The sequence below is a fragment of the Jaculus jaculus genome, chromosome 12, assembly GCF_020740685.1.
Source record: "Jaculus jaculus isolate mJacJac1 chromosome 12, mJacJac1.mat.Y.cur, whole genome shotgun sequence".
Classification (NCBI taxonomy): domain Eukaryota; kingdom Metazoa; phylum Chordata; class Mammalia; order Rodentia; family Dipodidae; genus Jaculus; species Jaculus jaculus.
The window spans coordinates 27253642-27263557 of record NC_059113.1 but is presented as its reverse complement, the minus strand read 5'-3'; the positions used below and the strand labels follow the sequence as shown (position 1 = coordinate 27263557).

Here is a 9916-nt window from a genome sequence, read left to right as displayed (position 1 = left end):
AAGGGATGATTTCTGATTCTCTTTTGTAGTGTATTCCACCAGTCAGTCCTTCTCAGTCTCCGAGGAGCTTCCAAGCATCCTTTTATAGAAGACATGATTGGTAGTACAGCTGAACACGTCAGCAAGGAGAAATGACTTCCACTTTTGGGATAGTTTCATTTTCTACTTTCTGTATTTGTAATTTGATAAACAAAGAGCTACAGGGCAACTCTTGATCACATGAAGAAACTGAAGGTTTGTGGTGCATATCAGATAGTTATCACTTAGGAACATCATCTGCTTGCTGCTGTGTGGAAAGACATTATGATAACAGGAAAGAGTATCTTTATGTTTTACAGTCAAGAGTATGGCCATGGCGTAGGTATTGGCTTCAGTCTCCTTACCTGGGATGCCTTTCACTTGAGTTGCCAGGGGTCTTTGAAAATTTCACTGCCTTATATGAGCAACCCTGAAATACAATTTGTGAGGCATAGGTTAGCTAATGGCTATGAAGTAGCAAAAAGGAATTGGAAAGATTGACCTCTCCCTTCTTCATTTGCTTTCCCTAGACTCTCATTCATGTGTCCTGCTCTCCTCTCATGCTCCTACTAAATCCCTTCCAGGCAGGTTCTCTGGCTTCTCCATTACATTTGCTTCCAGGGAGACATTGTGTCAACAGCCCTGCACATTTGGAGAGACTTTCTGACCTATTCATATGTGAAGCCAAGAAAACTGAAGCCAAGTTTCAAATATCCTGAAAATGTTTTCTCCAAACACAAAATTGTTCTATGTTTGGTAAAGGTTACCAGGGTTCTCTTAGAGGTTTGGGCTTTTCTGAAGACTGAAGCAGACCAGATCTGCCAGTCCTTTGGATGATCATAAAAGAAAAGGCTGGTGAACCGAACATTAGGAGGCAAGGGCAGGCTTATCATCCAGTCTATCTTTCTTTGAAATGAACAAATGAACCATGGTTTTAGTATATTCTAGAAGACCTCTAATGATGTCATATTATGGCTTTTCTTTGAACAGAATGTTTTATAGGAATATGTTCTCATTATAAAAAAAAGCCAGAGAAATTGAAACTAAAATTAAATAAAGGGAATATAATGTCAAAGCTATTATAAACAAATGATTCATAAAACTGAGAGTTTGGAACTTGGCCTAATGCTGCGGTGGGTGGGTCTCTGAAGTCCCACAATATCAGCTGATATGACACAACATAAAATTTCTACACTGAGTCAGTCCTATCACTTATACCAGAAGACACAGATACTAACAAAACGTTGGAATTTGTGTGGTTACTAAAAATTACATGATTATTCCTATGATCTTTCTCTCAATATAAGCCTAAATTTTCTGTGTGAATCTGAACAGGGAACAAAAGTCAAGAAGATTCTGACTTGGAAAATCTCTTGAAATTGGTCTGTAAGAGGCATGGCCTGGTAAAGCTTGTTTGGGATCGTGCTTGCCCAAGGGTCTCGTTGAATTGAGGCTCCTCTTGATGGCAGTAACAATGATGCTTTACCACTCCAGTCATGTCTCTGCCTTTTCCATATCCTCCAAGTTTGGCCTCTTTTGTATTTACTTTTTCTCTTTTCTTATTTTCTTATTTTTTATTTATTTATTTATTTATTTATTTTTTTTTTTTTTTTGGTTTTTCGAGGTGGGGTCTCACTCTGGTCCAGGCTGACCTGGAATTAACTCTGTCATCTCAGGGTGGCCTTGAACTCATGGCAATCCTCCTACCTCTGCCTCCCAAGTGCTGGGATTAAAGGCATGCACCACCACGCCCGGCTTCTTCTTTTTTTTTTTTTTAATTCAGAACTTCAATAATGTGAACATACTCCCCTCTCATTATCCTTATTTGTCCCCATCCCCCGCCCCATTCTAGTGTACCCCTCCTCTTTCCTTGTGGTCCCCTTTTCTACTCTTCTATTCTGATGTCTCATTCATTTATATCCCACTACTTCATCATCTATGTCCAAATATTGATGGGCTCAATATTGTGCAAATCTTATGGAGGTAGTGACCACCACTGTGACGTCATGAATGCCCCAGTCCGTTCAGATCCAGAGGATGGTGACCCAAGGTACTCCTCCCTGTCCTCTGGCTTTTATGTTATTTATGCCCCTCCTCCACAATGTTCCTTAAGCCTTGAAGGTGTTGCTAGAGATGTCACATGTAGCACTGAACTGTCAGGAGCATCTTGCTTTCTGCACTTTGATGAGTTTTGAGTCTCCCTAGCATACACAGCCATCTCCAGAAAAGGAACTTCTGTGCATAGTGACAGCAGTATTAATATTCTTTCCTCCATTTCCTCTACAATGTCCCCTGAGTGCTGTCAGGTATGATATAGAAATGGCTCATCCAGTGCTGAGCACCCAAGTCTCATCACCTTGGCAAGTCCTGAGTCTCCCCATTTGTTAACATCATTGGCAAAAGAGAGAGGCAGAGAGAGAGACAGAGAGAGAGAGAGAGAGAGAGAAGGGGAGGGAAGCTTCTCTAACTAAAAGTGACAATAACATTAATAAGTGGGCATAAACATTAACATTTAGAAGAAGGCAATTTTATGGTCACAATGCATCCATTCAGCCAAAGAATAGTGGTAGCTTCCCCCTAGTGCCTATAACATACGAAGCCATAGGCTATGGACCTGGTTTATGGAAACCAGACATGAATTTCCTCCCACAGAGCAGACCACAAATAAAGTCAGAGATCAGTTGATTAACCCCACTGCTGGTTAAGACTGTTGATGACTTGGCTCTCCTAGGACATACATGCTACTTTCCAGCACTGTGACAGCTAGCCAGCAAGGAGGGTGCTTCTAGCTCAGCTGCCGTATAATTTCTCAGTGTCTTGCAACCAATGCATGTGGTGTCTTCAGCAATAGGACCTTACTGTCTATTTCTGTTTTGCTATAGCTTATGTTGTTTGGGCAGAGCTCACAGCCTCCCTAACCAACAACACACTGAAGGGTGTCCCACCCTTGGCCCTGGGATTTTCTTGCTGGACCTATGGCTTCAGGGTGCAACATGATCCATTCCAGCCCCATGCCTTTCTTTCCTTTCTCCCCTTCTCCCTCCATTCTTCCCTTCCTTCCTATCTTTCTTTTTCTTTATTTCTGTCTTCCTTCCCTTATTTCTTTCCTAAAGTTATACATTTTAATTAGGTGATGAAGAAGTAGGTTTCCACATGGCTTATTCATAATGTCAAGAGTTTTGCAGAACCCTCTCCCCACTCTGCCCTCTCCTCTATATCCCATTTGGACCTTTTCATCACTGTATTATGCTACTTTACTTTCACATCAACTATCTCTTCCTTCAAGCTCTCCATGCCCTCCTCTCACCTGACATCTTTTGAGTTTCTTTCCTCTACTCCTTGCTTCAACCTACATGCCTATCTGAACACTCAAAGCTAGAGTTCACATATGAGGGAGAACATGTGGTATCTGTCTGTCTTATCCTGAATTATATCACTTAGTGTTTTACTTTCCAGATCCATCCATTTTTCTATGAATTTCATAATTTCATTTTTATTTTAGCTACCATAATTGTGTATAGCAATCCTCTATCAGATATGTAGCTGACAAAGACTTTTTCCCATTATGTAGACTGCCTCTTGACTTGTTCATGGTTCCTTTTGCTGTACAATAACCTTTTAGTTTTATAAAGTCCTATTTATTGATTATTTGCCTATTTCCCATGTAACAAGAATACTATTCAGGAAGTCCACTATGCCTGGATCTTGGCGTATACTCCATACTTTCTTTTTCTACCCGTTTCAGAGTTTCAGATATTATGTTGCAGTCATCGGTCTTCTTAGAGTTGACTTTTGTACATGGCAAGAAACAAAGACTAATTTTATTCTTCCATGAGTAGATAACCAGTCATTTGTTGATGATAGTTTTTCCTCCCACATGCATTTTGGCATAGTTGTCAAAAATCAGATGGCTATAGTTACATGGACTTATATATAGATATTTTCTTCTACTCCATTGGTCAAAGTGTCTGTTTCGTGCTAGTACTATGCTGTTTTTATTACTGTGGCTTTGAAATATAACATGACATCAAGTTTTGTGATACCTCCAGCAGTACATTTTGTTAAAGATAATTTTGGTTATCCAGAGAAATTTTACTTTTGTATGATTTTTTTTCCTGATGTTTCTGAAGAATGGTACTGGAGTTTTGATTAGGATTAAACTGAATCTGTATAATGCTTTTGGCAGAATGGTAATATATTTGTTAACTTTTTTATTAAGTAGAATCTTGTATGGATACATCATTTCCCTCCTCCTTGCTGCATTCCACTGAGGCCCCTACTCAGTGAGATTTCTGGTATTCCCCCTGGGTTGCTTGTTAGGAAATGTGAAAGCAGCAGTCAGTAATTATAAGGGTCAGGGCCCAATGCCTCTGGACATTCCCATCCATTCTGTGGCTCTTAAAATCTCCTCACCCCCTCTTCTGCAAAATTCCCTGAGCTATGGTTGCTGCGTTTTAAGTCTACTTCTGTTGAGCTCCCTGCAGGTTTCTGCTGGGGTGCATTTTGAGTATATTCAGTGTTTGTCTCCATCACTCTGGTACAGATCGTCAGGCTCACCATGAACGCAGCACTCTTGCTCATCTCACCAATTTCTCTGTGTTTACCTAGGCCCTGGGTAATATGCATGAGATGGTTTGTCTCCTTAGCTCTCATTGCCTCCTGATAAATAAAAATAGATTACCCAATGGAGGTTGAGGTCAGTGTAGGTTAAATGGGATAAGCATTGTTAATTAAGAGAGATTTGATGGGTATGTCCTCTCTTTTGACCAAAGACTAGTGAGGGCTTCTCACTGGAGTCTATGATACTGGTCTCCATAGGATTCTGACTCAGGTCCCAGTTCCTGCTATGGGTTCCTTTCTACTGAATGGATCTCTTAACCAATCAGAGAGTCATTGGTTGCCCACAAATACCTGGGTGCCACTACTGCAGAGGTGTGTCCATCTTGTCAGGCTGGAGCTTTTGCAAAGTCATGTCCCCTGTTAGCATACAAGGTTGTTGGTCATTTTCTCCCAGCAACTCAGGTAGAACTTTCCAACACTATACAGATCATTCAGGAACTGGTTTCCTTCCAGATTCCAGCTGGATTTCTAGATGTTCTGTGTCAATAGCATGTGGAGTCTTCAGCAATAGGGTCTTACCTTTTACTGCAGGCAGGTGATCAAGTGCTTTGCGAGAAGCCTATATTGTATTGGGGACCTTGTAAATCTCTCTGACCAACAACTCTAATGTGGATTGTAACCAATTTCTGGTACTGGGATATACAGGCCAGAGCCAAATATGTTAGGGTTAGGCTTCATCCCATCCTGTTCAGGACTTTTCTTACCTGATAATCCCTGCATGCTCCTGTTGAGGGTTGTATCATTTAGTCTGCTATCAAGGAGAAAGGTTTCTATGGAATGATTTCATTTTGGATTTAGATTTGTGAGTATCTGCCCCTGCCCTCCCATTCCCTTTCCTCAAAAAGTTCTATCCATATTATCTGGCCCTCAAGTTGCCTGTCAGGTATGCCTGCAATTCAAGGTGTTCCAGGTTAGGAACTACAAGTTAGGGAGAACATGTGGCATTTGTCATTCTGTGTTTGTGTGAGTTGGATTAATATGAATAGTTCTAAGTCCATACATTTTCCTACAGATTTCATTGTACCAGGTTTTCTTTCTGCTGAGTAGAATTCCATTGTGTATATGTACCACATCTTCATTATTCAACCATCAAATGAGTGGCATCTGGGTTGATTTCAGTTTTTAGATATTTTGAATTGAGCAGCTATAAACAAGGTTGAGCAAATATCCTTACAGAGAAGAGTGGAGCCTTTACAGCAGATGCCAAATAGAGGAATGGCTAAGTCAGTTGGTAGCTCTATTTTCATCTTTTTTAGGACTCTTCATATTGATTTCTGTAGTGGTTTTACAAGTTTATACTCCCACTAGCAATGAATGAGTATTCCTCTTTCCCCACAACCTTGCCAAGATCTATTATTAGTTGATATTTTTTATGATTGCCATCCTTACTGGAATAAGGTAGAATCACATAATTGTTTCAATTTGCATTTCCTTGATGATTAAGGATATTGAACATTTTCTTAAGTGAGTATTAACCATTTGTATTTCTTCCATTGAGAATTCTCTATTCTGTTCTCTGCCCCAGTTTGTGAGTCTATTGTTACATTTTTTATTTTTATTTTTTGAGTTCTTTGTAGATTTTACATATTAGGTCTCTGTCAGTGGTATAGCTGGTGAAGATTTTGTCCCATTCTGTGGGTAGTCTGTTGACTCTCTTTATAGTACATTGGCTCTCTTTATGGCATGTCTATGGTATGTTATAGTATGATCCAAATCTTTTAAGCTTCATGAGATCCTACTGATTGAATGATTAATTTACTGGGCTACTGGGGTATTATTCAGAAAGTCTTTCCCCACTCATATATCATGGATAGTTCCCATCCATTTTTTCTTCTAGGCAATTAAGAGTTTCGGGTTTTATGTTGAGTCTCTAGTCCATTTAGAGTTAAATTTTGTGTGTGTTGAGAGGAGTAGGTTTGGTTTCAATTTTCTACATTCAATCTGACCAGCCACATTAGTTGAAGATGCTGTCCTTTCTCCAGTGTACACTGTTGGCTTCTTTGTCAAAGATCAAGCAGCTATGGTTACTTGAATTAAGGGCTGGGTCTTCCATTCTGTTCCATTGGTTTATATGTTTGTTTTATGCCAATACTATGCTACTTTTGTTACTGTGGCTTTGTAGTATAGCTTTAAGTCTGGTATGGTGATACCTCCAGAGGTGATTCTTTTTCTGAGGATATGTTTGGCTATTTTAGGCCTTCTGCCATTCTATATAATTAAAAAAAAATTGGTTGTTCGAGGTAGGGTCTCACTCTAGCCCACTATGTAGTCTCAGGGTGGCCTTAAACTCATGATGATCCTTCTACCTCTGTTTCCTAAATTCTGGGATTAAAGGCATGTGCCACCAAACCAAGCCATTCCATATAGATTTTGAGATTATTCTTTCTATCTCTGTGAAGAATGATGCTGGGATTTGTATTGGCATTGCATTGAATCTATATTGCATTTGGTATAATGGCATTTTCACAATATTAATTAATTACAAGGATTTTGCTCAGGATTTTGCGTCCAAGTAATCAGACATATAGGTATATAGTTTTCTTTTCTTGTTGTGCCTCTGTCTGGTTCAGGTTTTAGGGTAAAGCTAGCTTTATAAAAGGAGTTGGATAGGGTTCTCTGTCTTCCAATTATGTGAAATACTCAGAAAAAAAAAAAGATGTTTCAGTTCTGTGATGAAGGTTTGGTAGAATTCAGATGAGAATCTATCAGATCTTGCACTTTTCCTTTTAGGGAGGTTTTAGATTAAATTTTTAATTTTGGTGGATATAATAAGTTTGTTCAGGAGAGCTATCTGCTCTGTACTTAGTTTTGGTAGATGGTATGTGTCTAGGAATTGGTCCATTTCCTCCAGGTTACCCAGTTTTGTGGAATATACATTTTGGAAAAATGTCATCATGATTGTTCCAATTTCATTGATGTCTGTTGTGAACTCTCCCTTTTCATTTCTATTTTTGTTTTATTTGAGACTTCTCTTTTTTGTTGTTTGGTCTAGTTGGCCAGAGGTTTATTAATCTTGTTTATTTTTTCAAAGAACAAATTCTTTATTTCATCAATTTTATTTTTTTCTTTTTATTTATTTTTTAGAAAGAGAGTGAGAGAGAAAGGGGGAAACATGCAGGTAAAGAGAAAGACAGGGGGAGAGAATCTGGCTAACATAGGTCCTGGGGAAATGAACTGGGTCCTTTGGCTTTACAGGCAAATGCCTTAACCATTAAGTATCCCACCAACCCTAATCAATTTTCTTAAATGTTTAATTAGTTTCAAATTCATTAGTTTTTGCTAAGATCTTTATTATTTTGTTCCATCTGGAACTCTTAGGATTGGTTTGTTCTTGTTCTTCCAATTTCTTTTGATGGATGGCTAATTGGAGATCTCTCTGTCTTTATTAAGATGGTCTTTAGTGATATAAAATTTCCCTTTATAACCTCCTTTGTTGTATTCAATAAGTTTTGGCATATTTTATTTTCTTTATTATTCAGTTCCAGAAATTTCACAAGTTCTTTTTTTATTTCTTCCATGTCCCATTTTTTATTTAATAGCATGTTGTTCAGTCCAGGAACAATTTCTTTCATTTCTCTTGGTAATTTGTAGCATTGAAGCATTATGGTATGATGTGATACAGGAAATTATCTCAATTTTCCTGAATTTGTGGATGCATGCTTTATGCCCTAATATATGATCTATTTTGGAGGAGGTTCCATGGGCTGCTGAGAAGAATGAGTATTCTGTAGAACTGAAGTGGAATGTTCTGTATATGTCTGTTAGGTCTACTTGATCTAGGGTGGTGTTAAGCTCTATTATTTCCCTGCTGATTTACTGCTTGAATGATCTGTCTAATAATGACAGTAGAGTATTGAGACTGTTATGATGACATTGGGATTTATTTCTGCTGTGTTATCAAGTAGGTTTTGTTTTATAGGATGTGGTGCATCAGTGTTTGGTGCATATAGATTTATGATTGTGATGTCCTCTTGTTAGATAATTCCCTTGATGAATAAAAATGGCCTTTTTCATCCTTTTCAATTAACTTTGGTTTGAAGTGTATTTTGTCAGGTATTAGTGTAGCCACATCCTCTTATTTTTTAATTTCCATTTGCTTGGAAAAACATTTTCCATCCTTTTGCCCTGAGGAGGCATCAATTTTTAATGGTGAGGTGGATTTCTTGAAGATAGCAGATTTCAAAAAATAGGGTCCATTGTTCTGATCCATCCTGTTAAGTTGTGTCTTTTTATAGGTGAGTTAAGTACATTAATATTTAAAGTTATAACTGTGAGGTTTGACCTAATCCTTGCCATGATGGAGGGTTTGTGGGGTTTGGTGCTTTGAACATTTTTATGCCTGCTCTAGTTATGGTTATTGTGCTCATCCTGTTGTAGGCTTTTGAGATTGGTTGTTTGACTCTTCTATGTGGAATATTTGCTGAAGTATTCTCTGTAGGTTTAGTTTTGTATTATATAATCATTGAACTGGCTTTCTACCTTGGAAAGTTTCCCTTTCTCCATCTATTTTGAGTGATACTTTTTCTGGGTGTAGTAGTTTGGGTTAAAAGCCATAGATTTTTAGGCTATGGAGTGTTCCATTCCAAGCCCACCTTGCTTTCATGGTTTCTATTGAGATATCTGTAGTAACTCTAATGGCACTGCCTTTGTATATAATTAGTTGTTGATCTCTTGCTGCTTTTAGCACTCTCTCTTTGTTTTCATTGTTTGGATTTGGTCCTTTTTCTTTGATAATCTGTAAACTTCTTTTTCTTTTTTTTTAATCATTCACTTTTATTAAGCAAAATCCTAAAAATATGGAATGCTTCACGAATTTGCGTGTCATCCTTGTTCAGGGGCCATGCTAATCTTCTCTGTATCGTTCCAATTTTAGTATATGTGCTGCCGAAGCGAGCACAAGCTTCTTGTATCTGGATAGACTTCTCTTTTGTGAGACTGGGAAATTTTTCTTCAATACTTTTGTTGAATATGTTCACTATGTCTCTGGCCTGGATTTCTTCCTCCTCAGACATATTCATGATCCAGATGTTTGGTCCTTTTAGGGTATCCCTCAGTTCCCTCACATGATTTTTTGAACTTAGAAAAGGTTTGGACTGCTAATCAATTTCTTCTGTCTTGTCTTCCAGTTCAAAGGTTCTGTCCTCCACATAATTGATTCTGTTAGTGAGGCCTTCTAGATGAGCTTTTAAAAGATCTCATTGATTTTTTGTTTTCTACCTTTTTTTTTTTTTTTGGCATCATGCCCATCTTTGTTTTGAGATCCCATTTCAGGTCAATG

General features: G+C 38.3%; 1 non-coding gene across 1 annotated transcript; it reads right to left on the bottom strand.

Moving 5' to 3' along the window:
• Window positions 1-9428: 9428 nt before the first annotated feature.
• On the bottom strand, window positions 9429-9535 carry LOC123453801. The gene has a single exon (XR_006632979.1). It is a non-coding gene; the product is annotated as a U6 spliceosomal RNA (small nuclear RNA).
• Between the last annotated feature and the right edge of the window lie 381 nt (window positions 9536-9916).